This window comes from Alexandromys fortis, unplaced genomic scaffold (genome assembly GCF_014885135.2).
Source record: "Alexandromys fortis isolate MF-2015 unplaced genomic scaffold, M_Fortis_MF-2015_v1.1 scaffold_347, whole genome shotgun sequence".
NCBI classification, from domain to species: domain Eukaryota; kingdom Metazoa; phylum Chordata; class Mammalia; order Rodentia; family Cricetidae; genus Alexandromys; species Alexandromys fortis.
In genome coordinates, this window is record NW_026068236.1 from 671,468 (window position 1) to 693,284 (window position 21,817).

A 21,817-nucleotide genomic window follows, 5' to 3' on the forward strand; every position below is an offset into this window, starting at 1 on the left:
GGCATTTCTCTAATTGAGCCATCTCTCCAGTTCCTATTTATTTTTGTTTGTAGTAATATCTATATATTGTTATATAAATAAATATTAAAAATATTGTAATATTTTAATACACACATATCATATATGTTACTCATATTCATGTCCCATTTCACTCTTTGGTACTCAATGATGTACAATTGAGCTTATTCCATAATTTGGTTAATGTGAATAGTACCAAAACAGCATGATCTGCACATATCTTTATTGTCTACTGAGTTTGATTCTTTTAGGCACGCAACTATGAGTGCTAACGCTGGGTTATGTGGAATTTTTTAAATTTTTTATTTTATTTTATTTTATTATTTATTTTAAGTGTTTTCAGCAAAAATATTGCACTAAATTTCATAATGGCTATACTAATTTATATCCTGATAAACTACATATGAGAGTTTATTTCTCATCATGTTCACAATATCATTGCCTTTTGTTTTCTGATGATATTAATTGTTTTGGGTATAAGATGGATTCTCAGCATAGAATTTATTTGGTCAGCTGTTTCTTTACTCTGGTGGTACTAGAAGTGCTTGGATATTCAGTAACAAACATCTGTGACAGGGATACTGGGGATTATCTAGGGCAGGGGCAGTACTGTGCTCCATCCATGAGACAGATAAAGAACAGAACATCCTAGAAAGACAGAAGGTGGAACTATGCAGAAAGAAAAAGTATAGCCTTTATCTATTGGAATGGGAACACTTGTAAGTCTAAGATAATTGGGCTTTGCCTAGGGGGTTTTACTGAGCCCATGTGTCTTCTCCTTTCAACTATTCATCTTGTTTAGGTTACCCACCCATGCCTTCTTACCAGTTCAACTCAAGTTGTCTTCTAGGAAAAAGAAGTTTCCATCTCAAGGATCTTACTTTTTCTTTCCCATCTGTCTGTACTCCTATAACACTTTCTCAGCCCTACCTCCTCAGAGATCAACAGCAACTGCTGTCAAAGATGGAACCTTGATTGCTCTAGATACTTAATTAGGAGATGACCTGGAACTTAGAAGGAATCACACTGGGTCTGGTTCACAGTTTAACTTGGTTTAGGAGTGACAACATAAGCCTCTGTCCTGCATCTCCAGGAGAAATTCTGTTCAGCTATTTGAGATCAACGTGTTCTGCTCCATGGCAGCACAGTCCCCTACCCCCCTTATTTCCAGTGATGGTAGGGACTCACTGTGAGTGCCATGATGGTAGCCATGGTCAAGGGATGGGAGCTCTCACTTGTAAGTGGACTCTGAGTGCTGGATGATCACAGTCTTTTCCAAGTCCTTCTTTGTTATTTTTAGTCAAGTATATGACCTGAGTAGAATGTTTCTCTAATACCAGATGAAAGTCTCAAGGATATATAATGGGGGAGCTGTGATTCATCAAAGGGATCACCTTTCTCACTGGGATGGAGAAAGAACTGAGAATCCTGGACAGACAGAAGACCAAGCTGTGAAGAAATCCAATATCCCTCAGGGATATGAGGAATACTAAGGCTAGGAGGCCACTAAATGGGCTCTGGGTTGAACATTCTATAGGGCTCCTGGGTCCTCCCTTTTCTTTTACTGTTCATGACTCAGTAACTACAACCCTTCTCGTGCCTTCCTGTTATTTTCTTGGTGATGTCTTGTGAGAACAATAATCTCCATCTCAGGAATTGCAGTTTCCCTTTCTAATCTGCCTGTGTTGTTCTAACTGTCCCTTACACCTGTGTCAAAATGGGGCTTCCTTAAGTTGATGCTGTAGAAATGCAGTTGATCTCAGCACTTAGACCATAAACAACACCATGTTCACTTACTAAACTCTATTGTTACTTTTATCCTACTGAAAAGCTCTGGTCTCCAAAAATTATAAGTTTATAAATCTCCTCCTGCATATTTCTTCATGTTTCCATTGTAATCTAACAGGCAAGGTATCAGAGGCCCATGTAAACCATAGCTTAATTGAGTATTCAGAAAACCAAGCAGACAACAAAAAATGTGTTTTCTTTTGTCCTACAACATGCTTCATACCTTTGCACATGCTATCAGTTGAGAGCCAGCAGTGTGTCAGATCCCTTTCTGCCCAACACTCATGACATCAATTCTCACTATATATTTTCCAGTCAGACTCTTCCCTTGCCCACTAACATCTACATAAGGAATAGAATGAGGGGAAATAGCAACCATGAAATCATTCTCTTCAGTGGTACAGTGTGCTTGACAAAAGCATGACAGATACATTTCAGTACATTTGAAAACTAGAAGGTGCATGGTAATAACACATGATGGCAGCCAACACAGCTTTGGAAAACATTCGACGATGAAAAATAAAGCCTAAAAGTATGCTAGCCTGGAGGACAGCCTTCTCAGGCGTGCATTCCCAAGTTCGTCGAGAATCTGTTGAGATGGCAATGACCACCAATCACCACAGTGTCATTCTATTTCAGCCCAGAGACCTAGAGCCACTCTTGTAGTGATACTTTTTCAGTTATTGGAACACCGAGACTTATATATTTTGGAATGTCCTTATTGATTATGCTTCTGAAATAACAGTTTTACAAAATATACAAACATCCATTAACATTTTTTCTGATTCATGAGCATTCAATCCTCTTGAAAATTTTATTTTATCTACTCTTTGATAGACATATAATATATTTAGATCACAATCAAACCCTACTCCCTCCTTCAAATTCTCCAGATCCATCTTCATTAGATCATTTGTCTTTATTCTATTCTTTGTAAACTTTCTCCAATTATAAGTGCCATTGTGCACATGAGCATAGATCAATCCACTGGACCAGAGACAACCTACTATGACATACATTCCTGGAGACAACTGATTCTGTCTTCTCCTGAATTATTCATGGCCTGTATCTCTCAGCTACCAATGGTGCCAGGTCAAAGCTCTTCCACTCATCCTGGAATGTTGATTGGCTTAATCCTGTGTAGACACCACAGTTGCTGAGTTCATCAGTACAAGAATTCTGTCATATTCAGACAATATTTTATAGCAATCTTCTCAGACTTCTGGTTTTTCAAGTTTCCATCCTTCTATGTCAATATTTGAGGCTGACCACACCACAATCAATTATTCTTTTGCTTTGGACAAGTAGTGAGAATCTCTGTTAATTATTGTCTTTTAGAACAAGGAGCTTCTCTGATTAAGGATGAGAACTGTAATAATCTATGGGTATAAGGGTAAAAATTTAAAAATTGGCTTAATTCTATGTTTACTTAGCAAAATTAGTTAGATTCTCTTCTTGGGTGCATGCTTTCACATCTTTTTATTTATTTTTTAATTGTTTTTATTGAGCTATATAGATATTTTTTTCTCCACTCCACTCCTTCTTCCCTCCCCTTCTTCCCTCTCCCATGATCCCCATGCTCCCAGTTTACTCAGAAATTCTTGTCTTTTTCTATTTTCGATGTAGATTAGATCCACATATATCTCTTTTAAGGACCTCTTTGTTGTTTGGGTTCTCTGGGATTGTGAATTGTAAGCTGGTTTTTCTTTGTCTTATGCATAAAAGCCACGTATGAGTAAGTACAAATTATATTTGTCTTTCTGGCTCTGGGTTACTGCTATAGGAATTCCTACAGCCAGTAGCTTTTAAGTTATCCAACCACTTGAGCAAGGCCTGTTATTACATATATGCCAACGTACAGTGTGGGTCTGGCCTCTTTTCCAGTGGCATGATTCGGTTTCCAGTTTGTGCAGAGGATTGTGATCTGTGAGTCTACCCCTAAATAAATAACCTTTTATTATATTCAAGTCTGAGTTAGTGTGAGATTTCTTTTTAGAGTACTTCTTCATCTGGTGCCCAACGTGGATTTTGGACTCTGTATCTACCAGGTGGAAAGCCTCCCACCCCCACCTGCTTGGCTAGCTTTTGCCTAAGCAGATTTTTGTAAAGCCCCTGACACGTTGTAGCTAACTGCATGCGGTTACTTGGAAATTTCTGAAGTTTACACACATCCCTTCCCCCACTGCTGTGTTCCTTGCCACATGGCAACTTGTGCAGCTTCCTGTTTGTGCTCCCTGCCCATTGGTTCTGGGCTTCTTTCTCCTTGTAACAAATGAATTTAATTGATTTTAACTTGTCAAGAAAAGCATACTTTTTAGTATTTAACCAGTACCAAGGCAGGAAACTAAAGCTGCTCGGGACTTTTCATGTCACCACTGGTTGCATAGCAACTAGTTGTGACTGTAATTCTGACACCTACTGGACAATGAAGATTATTACACCTAAAACAATTTGACCTCATGACAGGTAATTTCAATAAATTTGAAAGTTATATAATGGTAGACAACAATACCATTGAAACTTTTAGAAACTTTTTTGCTAATACTCTGGACTGTGTTCTGTAAGGCTTATATGGTTAATTGTGATACATTCATTTATTGGACATTGGGACTCAGTTTTTTCTTCATATTATATCCTTAAGAAAATGGTTTGATAACAGAGCCAAGAATGAGGAACATTTAGAAATGACACAGTCTTTACAGACAAATAATGAACAGCTAGCTGCCAGGATTAATACAATCAAAAATCAAAAGTTACCTGAGAAAATTAATAGTATTGAAAAGGGTAACATTAATTTGACAGTCAAAATTGAATCCATGTCAAAAAGTACTAAGAAATTATCTAAAATAATTCATATTGTTGTATTTGACAATCAAAAATTGTTAAAAAGTTATAGGTTAGCAGATAGAGTATCTCTCCAGGAAGGCAATTGGAACACTATCCAAATAATGTCCAAGGATAAGATGTTATCTTTAAAGGAAAAACTTCAGATGTTGGAATCACACGTGCAGAATGAGGACCAGAGACTAGGTGCCTCAATGAAATCACTAGCAATATATACAAGTCAGGAAATTCAGGCTTCACAAAAACAGAAGCAAAAACATTTGAAATGATTGAGGAAAGTATTGGATCTGATGAACAGGGAGAGAAGGTACAAGGATAGGATTTAACATCACCAGTAGCTATCTGAGTTGACTTACCAAGGGTTTTAGTTTCCTACCCTGTAATTTACTCTGACAAAGTATAAAGTTCTAAAGGCACAAAAGGATCCAAAGAAGGTAGATGAATACATATAAGAATGAATGTTCTGAAAGAAATTAAGCAAGCTATAGTGACTTATGACTTGCATTCCATATTTGTTAGGGAGATGGCAAAGACATGGGCTTCTAGCATTAAAACCATGCCACATGACTGGCTTCAGTTAGTTTCATCGGTCCTAGTTAATGGGCCACAATTGATGTTTAAATGCTATATCAGAGAAAGGCTAAAATTAGAACAGGGAAAAGCAAAAGTACTTGAGACTTCCAAAGGTCAAATTCTTGGTGATGGTAATTATGCTGACACATAGGTTCAAGCTCTTTACGATGAACAAATCTTGTCCCCATGCCACAAAGCAGCCTTAAATGTTTGGGACAGGATTCAAGAACTAGAGAAATGAATTGAATCATTTACCAGGGTTAAACAGGGCCAGAAAGAACCCTTTAGTGTCTTTTTATAAAGATTAACTAAGGCTGTACAAATAGATGAGTCCTTGAATCTCTGGCTTTTGAAAATGCCAGCTTAGAATACAAAAAAAAAAAAATATGCTTGTTCCTTTAAAGATTAGATCAGCACTGATAGATGAATGGATCCCGCATACAATGAACATTGAGACATTTGACTGTAACGCTTAATCTTGGGTAGGAGAAGCCATTTCCAAAGTTATGAGGAGACATCAAAGTGCCAAATGTTTTAATTATGGTAGAATAGTACATCTGAGAAGGGATTGTAGACAAAGAATTCCTAGGAATAATGTCTCCTCTGCAAATGTCAAGAATAGAAGAATTTAGCCGGATGGTGGTGGCACACGCCTTTAATCCCAGCACTTGGGAGGCAGAGGCAGGTGGATCTCTGTGAGTTCGAGGCCAGCCTGGTCTACAAGAGCTAGTTCCAGGACAGGAACCAAAAAGCTATGGAGAAACCCTGCCTCGAAAATAAAAAAATAAAAAATAACAAAAAAGAAGAATTTAGCCTTCAGATATATTTAGAATGTGTGGCAAAGGTCAACATTGGACCAATCAATGCAGATCAACAAAAGATAGACAAGACAACCTGATATCATTGGGAAATTCCTTTGCGGGGCCTTTCACAGTCCCCCAAGTCAAAAGTGGACCAGTCATTCCCAGTCACTGTGAAAGTCATGTCTCACTAGCAAAATTAAAAAAAATCTAGTGCCTTCTGGAAAAAAAATACTGTTCTGGATGATGAAATAAACATGGAGGATAAATCAAAAATTTCAATAGAAAATAGGAAACATATATTCTGGCAGACTTCTATAAATGATCAAAGGTTAAAGCTAATAGTGCATATAAATGGTATTGTAATTGTGGATTTGATAGATACAAGTGCAGACCTGATATCATTACTCCAGAATCTGGGCATACAAATTGACCTCTTTCAAGAGTCAGATGCTCAATTACTAGGTATTGTAACCATATCTCAAGAGTAACAAAGCATTAAATGGGTTGAATGCATAGGGTCAGAAGGACAGAGAGGAATGCTGAGGCCATATGTGGCTAATATTGCAGTGAATTTATGATAAAGTCACCTGATGAAGCAATAGAATACCCAGATTAACATACCTGCATTCCCAGAAACTCATACTTCTGGGAAAAATATTATAAGGTACTATACACAAAGATCACCAGCCATTCTAGATATACAAGAACACAAAGCAACTATCAGACCTTTAGAGGTACCAAAAACACTACCTTTAAAATGGTTAATTGAGAAGCCAATATGGATTAAACAATGGCCATTAACAGAAGACATATTGCAGGCTTTAGAACAGTTGGTACTGGAGCAACTAGATGCTCACCATATCGAAGAATCAACCAGATATTGGAATTCTCCTGTAATGTTAAAATGAAATCTAGTAAGTGGAAATGGTGATAGATCTAAGTGCTGTCAAAAGGTAGTTTAACCTATGGGATCTCCCTCTACAATCTGGAATTCCTCTGCCTTCTCTATTGCCAAAAGAATGGCCTCTTATAGTTATTGATTTGAAAGATGGTTTCTTCACTATACCTTTATGAGAAAAGAACAGAGAAAAAATTGCCTTTATAGTGCCTACTTATAATAATTCTCAACCTACTAGAAGATACCAGTGGACTGTCCTTTCACAGGGAATGCTCAATAGCCATATTCTATGCCAATATGTTGTAAGTCAGCCATTGGAAATAATATGTAAAATAAATTCCTAAATCTAAAATTTACCATTAAATGAATGGCATTTTGCTATCTGATTCAAACAGAGATACTTTAGAAAGAATGTTTGAAGAAGTAAAGAAAGTTTGCCAAAATGGGAATTACAAATTGCTCCTAAAAAATACAGAGAGGAAATTCTGTTAATTACCTAGGTTATAGAATAGGTTTACAGAAAATTAGAACACAAAAGGCACAAATTAGGAGAGACTGCTTATGACTCTTAATGACATTCAAAGATGTTTAGGAGACATTTCTAGTCTATGACTTGCTGTTGGGATAATACCTAGTCTAATAATTCATTTAAACAAAACCATAGATGGTGATAAAGACTTGAATAGTCCCAGAGAATTAATAACTGAAGAGGAAAACAAATTGATTATTGTTGAAGAGAAATTACAGGGGACACATGGGGTTAGGGTGAATCCAAATCTTAATTGCATTTTAGTCATATTGCCTTTGAAAATTTCTTCTACAGGAATTTTAATGCAAAGGGAAGATATTATCATAGGATGGATCTTTTTACCACATAAACCAAGTAAAAAATTTAAAACTTATGTGGAAAAAAGTCACTGAATTAATTATAAAAGGAAAATTGAGAGTTTGTCAATGAGCAGGTTTAGATCCAGCAGAAATTATAGTGCCTTTCACTACTGATAAATTTTTAAAAGTATGGGAAGACAATGAACATTGGCAAAGAGCTTATGCTAAGTTATTTAGGAGATATTAATAGCAATTATCCCAAAAGTGATAGAATTAACCTTATAAAGAGAAATACTTGGATCCTTCTCCGCATAGGATACACCAATAACTGGAGCCTGTACATTCTATAGTGATGCAAATAAATCAGGAAAGGCAGTTTTCAAATCAGAAGATTTAAGTTAGCCCTTATAATTCTGTTCAAAAGGCAGAATTATATGCTGTTCTCATGGTACTACGGGATTTTAAAGAACTTCTTAATATAGTTACTGATTCAAAATATGCAAAAAGAGATTCTTGCATTTTGAAACTGGTGAATTTATACTAAATGCTACAGAATTGCCTTCATTATTCATATAGGTTCAAGATATAATCAGGAATAGGCTCTGCCCCATGTACATAACATACATTCAATCCCATACAGGTCTACCAGGTCAATGCATACATTGATCAAATATTGGAAATGTGTTGAAGGCCTCAGAATGTCATAAGAAACATCATGTCAACAGCAAAGATTTAAAGAAAGAGTTTTTCTTACATGGAAGAAAGCTAAGAAAATTATAAAGATATGTCCTACTTGTTCTTTCTAAAAAAACACTGCTACCTAGAGGGAGAAACCCAAAAGGTACTCAAAGGAATAAAATATGGCAAACGTGTGTGTTCCACTTTGCAGAACTTGGAAAATTGAAAATGCTCACCACACCATTGATACTTATTCAGGTTTTTAATGGGAAACTACTTTGAGCTCAGAAAAGGCTGATTCAGTAATTACACATTTATTAGAAGTTATGGCCATCATGGGTATACCTGTACAAATAAAGACAGATAATAATCCCACATATGTCTCTATGAAAAGGAAACAATTTTTTGCTGATTATAATATAAAGCATATTACAGGTATACCACACAATCCTACAGGTCAGGCATTTGTAGAAATGTCAAGTCAAACTATAAAGGATATGTTAAACAAACAGAAAAAGATGATGTAAAATAACCCCAGAAATTGGTTACATAATACTTTATTAACCTTGAATTTTCTTAACACTAATGAAAAAGGGACAACAGCAATAGAGAGACATTGGATAATAGAAAAGTCTTCTGAATTAAATCAGCTGGTATATTTCAAGGATGTGTTGACCTCACAATGGAAGCAAGGAAATGTGCTACATTGGGGAAGGGATTTTGCTCTTGTTTCAACAGGAGAAAAAATGTTATGGATACCATTAAAATTAATAAAAATTTTGTTTGAAAAAAAGAAATTTCTTGAGAAAAAGAAATGGCTCATCCATAGACCTGACAACGAATCAGGTGGTAAGAAAACCTCTTCAGGGTTGGGGCAGGTTTCTGTTCTTGTCTTTGCAGGAAAATACTCATCTTCAGAAAATCAAGAGACCCTGGACATCTAGATACCTAAAGAAAAAGAGATAATTATCCAGATAACATCACTAAGCAAAGAGAATTATCACTTGTGAGGACATCTAATCTGAGGTAAGAATCTCTGAATATTAAGCATTACATTAGGACTTGCTAAGTATACTGCAAAACATGCAACTTCAGCTTTTAGTGGTTGGATACCATCTCCTATCCTTCACACACACAAAGGTGTGTGTACCCATGTATACACACACAGATATAAATCCACTTCAAATATTAAAAATTAAAGCTTGCTGTTTAAGGAATTATATAAAAGAGGCTAGTCATTCAGGAAAATGGGGACTAGAGATAGTGAGATTGTGTATCTTTGTCACTTTTCTATTGCTGTGGAGACAAACCATCACCATGTAAACTCTTACAAATGAAAGCATTACATTTGGGACTTGCTTACAGTTTCAGAGGTTTAGCCTACTATTGTCGAAGCACAGTCAAAGGAATGATGCTTGTCGAACAATGCCTTTAGGAAACATGAGAGAAGCTCCGGGGGAAAATGCAGAGGGCCTTTTCACTGAAGTATATTTTGTTCCCTGGATTGTTCTTGGATGTGATTTCATGCCTCCTTTGTTAAATAGCTACATGTGATTTATAAGACATGTTTACTCATTTTAGGTATCAGAACATAGCTATAGAAACCAATTTGGTCAGTATACTCTGATTATCAATATGGCCTTCTACCTTTCTCTTGGTCTTCACCAGATATAATCTATAGTACAAGTAAGCCAATTTTGTTTTAAATGTCCTGTTCTAGAAAGCCCTGGGAAAGGGTGTGGCTCCATTACTTTTTAGTATGTGCTTATTGGTGTTTATTTGACAAGTTTTTGTTCATGTTTTGTTGAACTCCAACAGTCTTTTTTAGACCACTGCTTTCTTTGTTACATTTGTGTGTCAAAGTACACTGAAACTGGTGTAAGGCTGTTTATAGCAGAAGCTTGTATTCAGCTCCATTCTTTGGTGTCCTCAGCTCCCAGATCTAGCAGACAGATCTGCATAGACCAGCAAACATCAATACATTATCATCATGATGGGGAACATGGTGGCATGCAGGCTACATTGACTTGCTTCTTAATTTCATTTGCTTGGAGCATCTTTTTCCATTCTTTTATTCAAAGGTGAAGTCTATGTTTGATGTTAATGTGTCTTTCTTGAATGCAGGATAAGAATGGCTACTATTTTATTAGGAAATTTAGAACATTTTCCTTGCAAGCTTTTAAGTGTTTGTTTACTTGTTTTGAGGAATTGGTGGTGGGTTCCCCCCTTTTTTGATTTGATGGTTGACATTATTTTTCCTTGTGTTTTCTTTGGTGTGGTTATCTTCTTTAGGGTCCAGTTTTCCTTCTAGTGTCTTCTGTAGGGCTGGATTTTTAGACAGATTCTGTTTAATTTGGTTTATCATTGAATGTCTTACTCCATCTATGGTGATTGGAAGTTTTGTTGGGTATAGAAGTCTGAATGGCATCTGTGGTCTCTTAAAATAGTACAGGGTCTTCTAGACTTTAGATTTTCTTTTAAGAAGCCTGGTATTATTAAGCTATTATTATACTATGCCTCCTTTTGTTTTTTTCCCTTGTACTGTTTATATTCCTCTTTTTCATATATTAACAATTCTGAATATAAATATTAAGTGCCATGACAGTTTTTTTCTGGTGCAGTCTATTTGGTGTTCTGTATGTTCCATGTATCTTGATAGACATATCCTTTTTGAGGATTGTAGTAATTTTCTTCTGTGATATTGTTCAAATATTTTCGGTGCCTTTGACCTGGGTTGCTTCTCCAGATTTTGTCTTTTCAAAGTGTCCTAGGTTTCTCCAATATTTTGTGCCTAGAAATTTTTAGATTCAACACCTTCTTTGACCAAGGTGTCCATGTTTTCTATCATTATCTCCATTGGTTGAGATTATTTTATTTCATCTCTTATAATCTCTTGGTGAAGCTTGACCCTGAGCTTCCTGTTTGAGTTACTAAACTTTGTTTTCCATTCTTCCCTTACTTTCTGTTTTCTTTATTGATTCTATTTCTTCCGGCAAGTCTTGAACAGTTTTCTTCACTACATCCCACTGCTTCTTTGTGCTTTCATAGATTAAGTGGGTTATTCATTTCTGCTTTGAACACCTCTAGCATATTCATAAATTCTATTCTAAATTTATTGTCTTGTGTTCCAACTACATTGCTTTTATCAGGGCCTACTGTACTAGTGTTTCTGGGTTTTACTGAATACATGTCATATGGCTGTTACTGACTTTTTTATGCTGGAATCCAGGCATCTGGGTTTGGGATCACTGCAAACCCTGGTGCTGATATCTGATCTTGTCTTTATTGGTTGTTGCTGTTCTTTGCTTTATGTTGCCCTCTCTGGTTCTTAGGAGAGTGTAGTGACTCTGGTTTGCCTGGTAGGCTGATACTCTGTCAGATGTTGTAAGTAGGCATCCTGATATAATGAGGTTCTTCATATTGGATGCTTACACTTGGCATAAAAATTGGCTAGAAGAGGGGTGGTATATAGAAAGCAGGAAATAAATCAGAGTGTGCCAACAGAATCTACTTAGTGCTCTGGGAATGGCGGCAAAGAGGGAGGAGAGGGCATAGCAGGAAGTCTTGTATAGAAAGATATACCAAAGATATACCCAAAGATGTACTGGGGATGAGATTGGGTGATTGGATTTAGAGAGGAGGAAGAACATTGAAGATCACCTACCTGCTCCTGCTTCCCTTTGTTCTGTCCATCCTACCCATATTACTTTATTAGAAACCTCGAGGTATGAAAGGGTTGTTACCTTCTGATAATCTGTCCTTCTGTAGGATTACATAGACATAATCTAGATGCCACCTTTTCTGGCGTATTTAGCTCTCTGTGAATAACTTGAGCCAGAGGTGCCATGCAACAATATGAAGACAATGACTTGTATATGAAGATCAAGGCAACTGAGGACTGCATTGTTTCCATGATGATCAGAAGCCAGGCTTTCTTTTGCTCCTCTGGGTTTGTGCTCAGCGCCCCCTGCAGTTTGTGTCACTGTGTCACTCAGAGCACAGTAGTACACAGCCGAGTCTGACTCTTTGACAGCAGCTTTCTGTAAGTGGAAGGAAGTGGATTCTTTATCATATGTAGCTTCAAAACCTCTGTTGCTTCCCTTGTTGTTGGCTGTTGTGACTTTTAAAATCAGCTCCGGACTTTCTCCAGGATACTGGACATACCAGAAAAGAGTTGGGTACCCTGTGGTTGAATAAGTGCAGTTTATAAATAGGAAGTCGTTTTCTGAGAGAGTCACTTGATCTTTTTTCTGGGTCACCGAGTCTCCATGAGTCCTTCCTAGAGGAAGAAGAAGATATGTGTCACATTAATGACAAAGCTCTTAGATGATTAAATGTTTTTCTGACCTCATATAAGAAAGATCATAAATTTTAAGTCACTTCACTTACCAAGTATTAACAGCAACATCACAGTCACTAACGCTGGAGAAGTGTTCATCTTTAGTATCACCCAAGTAATGTTGACTCTTCACACAAAGAAATGATGAAATGACATCCAATGATGAACTTATGTAGCTTTGACTTCACAGAGATGATGATCTTGTGTCAGGAAACTCCTCCCCTTAGATGATACAGACAACCTAGGGTCTCTTACCTCCCAGAAGTCACTAGTGTACTCTTATCCTTGAAATCATTCATAAGGCACATGCCAATTTTAAGTTGTTCTTACATAAAGGATATAAGCAATGGTCATTAATATATCCAAGGTTGTCATTCTTAGGGTTTGATCTGACATGAAAGTTTTATGCTGAAATAATTGATAGGTTCTCTGTTTTGGTTTTTACCATAATATAAATTAAAGGCAAGAAGCAGATTTTACCAGTTTATCCATTTTATATTCCCTGATTTGAATTTGGAGTAAGATACTATTCAGGCCTAAACTGATGGCTCGGCACTTGACAGCACTGTTTATTGTTCTTACAGAAGATCCAAGTTTGATTTTCAGAACAAAAATAGTGTTTCTCAACCATCTGTAACTCTTATGATCTACGTGAGCACCAGGTACACACAGAATACATAATTACAAATGCAGGTAAAACACTCATGTACATAAACAAAATAAATAAATAAATTTTTAAATTTTTCTAACATTATCATGTCATGGTAATTATAAATGGGATTTCAGACTGTGTGATCATTAAAATCTGTTCTTTTTATCATCTAGAAATTTAAATGATGGGTTTATGCTGCCCATTTACTTAGGAGGTCATTGTTGTTCTGAAACGATGTTTGAAGGTTAACTGTACAGGACAGCCATAACTAAGGAAGCAATTTTGACTGGCGTGTAGAATTCACATGTTGTGCAATGCTCTACATCAAATGTAAGCTACGACCTTTTCCTTAGTTCTTTTCTGTAAATGTCATTGTGACCAATGGTGCTTGTTGTTAGGAAATGCAATGTTAACAGTCATTTGGAATTGGGGAGATATCTGGGACTCTTCCTTGCAGACCTGAAGAGAGCAAACAGTCAGCTCACACAAGTGTCTTCAGAAAAACTCCTTCCCCCAAGTGTCAAAGCTTCCACTTCTGAGTCTTTCTTCATGACTGCCGTGTTTCTATGGGAGCTCCTTCTGTCTTTTAATTTGTCCTAGTAATATTTCCTCATTGACAACATTTATTTTTCAAAATGTTATTCTATTTTTTATATAATTCAAAGAAAATTTTTATTAGTTCCACCAGTAGGTATATACCCTAAGGAAACAATCAGAACACTGCACTAAATATTTGTTGCAGTATTATATATAATAATTATAGAAATAAAAGCTAAACATCCTATACAGAAATTTATATTTACAAATAATAATTTTAAAGAATTTATTAAAAACCTTTTATGAATTATAGTTTAAAGCATATAATATAGCATTCAGTTATATAAAAGTATTAATGCTATGGAAAAGAATAGATGTTGTGATCATGGAAAAAGCATAAACACTAAAATCTAAATTATGTTTTAAAATTATATACTGAGAGGATAATTGGTAACTTTGAATCCCTCCTATGTGTCAAGTACTATTCTACGTGATAATTATATCCTCACAACAATATAATGAGGCAGTTACTATTATTACTCCTATTTTTTAAAAGTTCTTATGCAGTACTACGAAGGATAGTTTGTTGATTGGTAATACAGTATAAGTGTTAACTAACATGCTAAACACGGGCAATAGAATTATGGGTGATTCTTCTTTGTACTTTTCCTAATTTGGGTGTTTGGTTTTTCACGTTAATGTATAGTCACAAAGCTATTCTTTTTCACCTTTGTCTACATCTGTTTTCTAATTGTTGTTTTTAACATATAAATGTAATCTGTAAATGCCAGCCTTTGGCTCAGAACTTTTGTCTCTTACAGTTCAAAGTAACAGATGTTGAGTCCATCAGAATTCCCCTCACTCACAACTTCTGTAGTTGTTTCAGAATGTGTTGCTCACAGTGTTTTCCTAATCATCTATTAAAGCAGCATTTTCTCTCTTGTTTTTATAATTTCACAGCCTTAGACTTCTGGACAGAAAGATATACTGCAAATGTACCTCCCTCCTACAAAGCAGGCGTCAACTCCAATGAGAAAGTAGTTGGTTACTCCAGCAAACCATCAGGTCACTATTGCAGCAGTGGGCCTGCCTTGCTTGTCAGGTTGGTCATTTAACACATGGTTTTGAAACAGACAATCATCAATCCCTGTAAGAATCTGTTACACAGAGCTTTTAGATTGCTGAGCACAGGGACATGCTAGAATTTGCTCACACAGGAAGAAGATGAAGGTTTACACTTTACTTCAGACATTGCTCTGTGCACCTACTCACCTAACTATTCGTTTCCCTCTGTTTACTTAAACCAAGATGTCATAGTACACAGTACACATTTAACATGTACAATAAATATGCATTTTAAAATAACCATTAAGCATCAATCTAAACTTCCTCGGTCATCTTGGGCCCTATCATACGTGCTTTTAATATCCATATGTTATTTTCTGCTCTTAAACAAACAATGTGACAAGTTTTGTAATGAAATGTCTGACATAGCACCAAGAATGTCACTCCAGCCCTGGTTGAAGGTTTGAAGACAGACTGCAGGTGCCTGGGGAGCAGTGTGTGCCTGCTGCACAGAAGTAGATGGCTGAATCTCCAGGCTGAGTGGCTGTGATGTGCAAGGAAAGGTGTTTGACTTTCTTATTCAATAGAAGAGTGAGTCTCTGGCTCTGCTTCCTTTCCACATTTGAACGGATGTCAATGATGAACTGAGGCTGCTTCCCAGGCTCTTGTTTATACCAAGGGAAGTAGACTGAGGCACTGTCTGTGTAAGTGCAGTTGATGACAGTGCTGTCTCCCTCCTGGACACTCACGGTGGAAGGATGCTGCTCCACCTTCTCGCCGTGGCTCCCCCCTATACAGAAAGATGGAAAGAAAGGAGAAAGGTTGTTAGGTTATTATGCTTTCTTGTTTTTTTTCTTATGATAAGAAGATAAAACATGAATAAAGCCATTCTTATGGATATTTAAAGTCCTCCCACTAACATTCTAATAGTACTCCACTCACAGTTCATCCAAAGGCAGAAAAGAATAAATAAAATATGAACTGCTGCCTTCATTGTGCTTCCTATGCAGATCTATTGTAGGTGCTCTGTCTTTACCCAGAAGCTTCTAGCAGGTTCCGTTTGACCCTTGTTGTTATAATCACACATGCTGAGTTATTTGCTCAGCCAATAAAAAAGGCCTATTCATTTGAAATTCACTAAGGTGGCCTTTCTGTGCATTATCTGAGGAACACTGCCACCCTGTGGTAAGATTTCTAACTGCAGAAATCTAGTGGGTTTTTTTTTTTTTTAAATCTTAGTCTAGGAAAGACTTTGAACTCAGCCCACAACCTAGCTGTGCTCACAGACTGTGCACCTGCTCAACCAGGTGAGTGCACTAGCTTCCTATTTATCCTCGTGAGTATCACATTTTCATACCTAGCTGGGTCATATAACCTGTGAACCAACCTAACCAGGTGAGTGAGTGTTCCAGATCCCACTATCCACTCAATCTGAATGTTCCCAGGCCTACCACCTGTGACTACACCTCTTGTCCACCATCCCAGCCAGTCGAGAGCCCAGAATCCATCTACTCACATCTTCTCCACACTTCAGAAGGCCTATTTTGAGTCTTGCAGTCATCATACCAACCCAGACATGTAAGTGTCCCAGAACCTCAGTGTGTCATCCACACAGTCCCTGGCATAGCTGGGCTTAAACAGCTTTTCATCAGCACACAGACATACACCGGAGCCATATCAACACACTTTTTTGATAACTAATTGTTGAAATAGGTGCAGTGGGGCTGCGTCCCCAGTACCCCAGCCGCCTGGCTAGCTTATGCCCGAAATAACAACACACAAACTGTATTCTTTTAAACACTGCTTGCCCATTATCTCCAGCCTCTTCTCAGCTAACTCTCGCACCTGGACTAGCCCATTTCTAATAATCTGTGTAAGCACCCCAAGGTGCGCTTACCAGGAAGATTCTAGCCTACGTCCATCCTGGGTCGGAGCTGCCTGGGAGAGCGGAGCCTGGCATCTCTGCTCCAGAGAGCCGAGCTATCTTGTCTCTGTCTGAGGAGTCTTACCTCACTTCCTCTTCCTCCTGTTTACTCCTCCCACCTATGTTTTAACCTATCAGGGCAAGCAGTTTATTTAATTAACCAATGAAATCAACAGATTGATATATGACACTCCCACATCAACTAATGAATTAGAATCACTCTCATCCTGCCATTTATAATGAATATATTGGGGCTGGAGAGATGGCTCAGTGGTTAAGAGCATTGCCTGCTCTTCCAAAGCTCCTGAGTTCAATTCCCAGCAACCACATGGTGGCTCACAACTATCAGTAAAGAGGTCTGGTGCCCTCTTCTGGCCGTTAGGCATACACACAGACAGAATATTGTATACATAATAAATAAATAAATATTTAAAAAAATAATAATGAATATATCTGTCTGGAGAGCTGGCCTACCAACTACCTACTGACCTACCAACTCTTCACACATGATCTGAAACCAACCAAGCTTGAACAACAGCAAAAACAGAAACAAAATTCTACTCCACAGAGGCAGGCTACAATATCAGACACAATGAAAGAAGTCTATATGCCTAGATCATATCACAAACACACAAACATCATGAAAGGCCAAGATAATCCCACCCCTCACAAAACACACAAATTCTATGAAAATGTTGTCCAATGAGATCTACCTAGATTAATCCTAGAACACAGAATTGAAAAGAATTATCATAAACATGATGATCTAATTAGAGGGACTTAGAGAGGACAATGATATTTGAAGAATCAGGATTTAAACAGCAGAGGGAAGATTAAGAAAACAAAAATATAGAGCTGAGAAAATAACTAACAGAATTCATGATTGGAAAACTTTATGTAATAAAGAAAGAAAATACTGAACCAAACTTAAGCTGAAATAAAGATCAACAGCACATTTGCCAAAGTCAGGTGAAAGGCTTATAAACAGAATGAAGTAAAGCATAAATACTAGGATGTGAAAATAGAGAAAGTGCACCAGATAATCAAAGTCATGTTAAAAAATGAGGAAACTTTGAGACACTATAACAAGACTAAATACACAAATTATAAACATAGAAAAAGAATAGGAACTCCAAGTCGATAACATAGGATATATGCTCAATAGTGTTACAGCAGAAAACTTCCCTCAAATTCCAGAAAGATGCACCCACTCAAATGTGATGATTGAAAAATATTTCATGACATAAACAGCCTAACAGAATTTTATACGCAACAAACCAGACCTAAGAAAAATAGAAAAACCAATATATCAAACTTATTAAAAATAAGAATAGCAGAGAGACAGAGAAGGAATATAAAAGTGCTAAGTATAAAAACATAAAATACTACTGAGGACACAAACAACAACACCCCATTGACCATAGCTAATATACTCTTCAACAACACTGAAAAGCAAGTCTTTAATCTCCAATTAAAAGACACAGACTGGAAAAAATGGGTCAAGAAACAAAATCTACCTAAATACTACCTTCAATAAACACATTTCTATTTTAAAGATCAGTACCACCTTCGAGAAACATGATACACAATAGTGCTTCAAGAAAACGGGAATATGATACAAGTATACATCACTATCCTAATAACTGAAAAACTGACTTTAAACTAATATTAAACTTAAGGGATAGAGATACTTCATTTTAATCAAATGAACATTTAATTAAGAAGATATTAATATCCTAAGCCTAGTTCATCAAACTTAGGGGCACCAATTCTTATTAAATATACTATTGGATTTAAAGACACAGATTAACATCTATCCATTAATAATTAATGGTTTACTTCAATATTCTATTCTCTCACTTAAACAGGTAATCTGAAAAAAAAGAGAAATACCAGAAGTAATTGACATCATACATCACATGGACTTAAAAGGTATCTACAGAATATTCTGTTGAAACTCCAAAGAATACACATTGTACTCAGCAGCTTTTCTAAAATAATCCATAACCTCAAACACAAAATAAGAACAAAATAAAAAAATGCCTGAGCTAAAAGGCCAAACAGTATTGTAATTGATAACATTTCTGTGTAATTCTTATGGTCTGGATGGCTGTGAAATGAGTGAGCAGTCTCTGGTTAAACAAATATTGTAGATAAAATGATTTCAATCACTCCTTGTAGCCTATCTGATCAAAGTGCAATAAAACTTAAAAACAGTGAATGACTTAAAGAAAAAAATCGAGAAAGAAATAAAAAAAAACTCAATGAAAATATTGCAAATAGGATAAAGACATGCATCAAAAAGAATATATTACATGACAAAGTAGACTTTATCCATGTATGTAGGATGGTTCAACATATGAAAGTCAATAAATGTAACAAATCACATAAACAGATTTAAAGACAAAATTTACATTACATCTCAATGGTTGCAGAAAAAGTCATTGTTAAAATCCAAGATATCTTCATGATAAAAATCATAGAGAACATAGGTCTAGAGGGAACATACCTAAGCACAATAAAAGCTATATACAAGAACCCATAGGTACATCATAATACTAAATAGGAAAAAGCTTGGTGCAATATTACCAAAGTCAAGAGTAATACACAGATATGTACTATCCCTATTCCTTTTCAATGCTGTGCTCATGTACTATCTTGAACAAAAAGGTAAGAGAAGGAAAGTAAAGGGGGTAGAAATAAGGAAAGCAGATATCCTTATATGCAGATAATATGACACTGTACATTAGAGATGAGAAAACTTCTAATAATGATAAAAATAGTTCAACAGTGTGGCAGGTTGCAGAATCACCTTGCACAAATCAAAGCTGTTCTATACAAGAACAACAAACAGCCATAAAAGGCAATAATGGACCCATTCCTATTCATAGTATTTTCAAAGAAAATAAAATATCTAGGAATAAACCAACTAAGAAAGTGAAAGATCTCTACACTGAAAACTTTAAACCTTGGAAAAACGACAGAGAAAAACATTAGAAAGTGCAAAGGTATCACATGCTCTTGTATGATCATGTATAATCAACATTGTGAAAATGATTATTATATTTTCAAATGATTATATTATATTTTCTATATTTACAGATTCAATGCAATCCTAATCAAAATATTTTTTCTGGTTCTTCATAAAAAGAGAAAATTCCATAAATTTGTATGAAACCACAAAAGACTAAGTGTACACAAAACAATTCTGAACAGAAAGAATGACACCGGAGGTACTACAATTTCAGATCTTAAAGTATATTTAAAAAACACAGTAATAAATAAAATATGGTTTTGTCACAAAACAGACATGCAGACCAATGGAACAAGACCAAAGACCCAAACATAAGCACATGTAACTTCAGTCACTTAATAGTCAACAAGCACAACATCAAACACATAACCTGGAAAACAAAAGAAAACATCCTCAACAAATGATATTGAGTAAATGAATATCCACATGCAGAAGAATGAGATTAGATCTGTATCTATTATCTTACACAAAATCTAGATACAAGTAGATAAAAGTATTAAACCTGAAACCCAAAACTCAGGAACTCTTAGCAGAAAAAATAGACAATACCGTTGACTAAGAACCAAGGTCAACAATGGACAACAATGGACAAGTGGGACTTCATGAAACAAAAAGCTTCTGCATGATGAAAAGAAATCTATCATGTAAAGAGGAAGCCACAGAATGGGAAAGAATCTTTGTTAGTTATACTTCTAACAGAGATTTAATATGCAGAATATCCAAAAATGTTCAAAATAAAAAAGTTAAAAAAAGACCCATTTAGAAATGGGCATGAGACCTAAATGACAGCTTTCAAAAGATTTTTTAAGTGAGTAAAATTGTTCATTAAATATAGCAATTAAAAAAATACAAATCAAGACAATTTTGTGATATTTTTTATTATTCAATAAGAATGGAAAAGATCAAGAAAACAACAGACAACAAATGCCGGACAGGGGTGCAGGGCAAAAGAGACCCTCATTCACTGTTGGTGGGATTGTGAACTGTGACAGCCATTATGAAAATCTGTGTGGAGAATTCTCAAAAAGATAAAAATCCATCTACCCGATGACCCAAGTAGAGTATTCCTTTGCTTATGCTCAAAAGTTTGGATACACTACTGCATGTTCAACTTCCTAAGCAATCTGGGAAATGCAAATCAAATCAAAACAACTTTGAGATACCATCTTACACCTGTCAGAATGGCTAAAATCAAAAACACCAATGATAGCCTATGCTATATGGAATAAGGGGAACACTCACCCATTGCTGGTGGGAATGCAAACTTGTGCAATCACTTTGGAATTCTGTGTGGTGGTTTCTCAAGAAACTGGGAGTCAACCTACCTCAGGATCCAGCAATTCCACTCTTGGGAATATACCCAAGAGATACCCAATCATACTACAAAAGCATTTGTTCAACTATGTTCATAGTAGCACTATTTGTAATAGCCAGAACCTGGAAACAACCTAGGTGCCCCTCAATGGAAGAATGAATAAGGAAAGTGTGGCACATATACGTATTAGAGTTCTACTCAGGGATGAAAAACAATGACGTCTTGAATTTTGCATGCAAATGGATGGAAATAGCAAACACTATCCTGAGTGAGGTAACCCAGACCCAAAAAGATGAATATGGTATGTACTCACTCATTAGTGGATCCTAGCCATAAACAAAGGACATTGAGCCTTTAGTTCGTGATCCTAGAGATGCTAAATAATCAGGCGAACCCCCCAAAAAACATATATAGATCCTCCTGGAAATTGGAAGAAGACAAAAAAGTTGGGAGCATGGGGGTGGCGATAGGGTGGGGGAAGGGGAGGGGAGAGAGAGAAGGGAGAAGGGGAGGATGGGGAG

The 21,817-nt window shown here is 36.3% G+C and overlaps 1 long non-coding RNA gene across 2 annotated transcripts; it reads left to right on the forward strand.

The window, feature by feature from the left end:
* Positions 1 to 2,755: 2,755 nt before the first annotated feature.
* Positions 2,756 to 21,745, forward strand: LOC126493887 (uncharacterized). Of its 2 annotated transcripts, none has more exons than XR_007589894.1 (3): positions 2,756 to 9,456; positions 14,919 to 15,060; positions 18,816 to 21,745. It is a non-coding gene; the product is annotated as an uncharacterized lncRNA (long non-coding RNA). The 2 variants fall into 2 exon arrangements; XR_007589895.1 differs by lacking the exon at positions 18,816 to 21,745 and adding an exon at positions 15,453 to 15,576.
* The last annotated feature ends 72 nt before the right edge of the window (positions 21,746 to 21,817 follow it).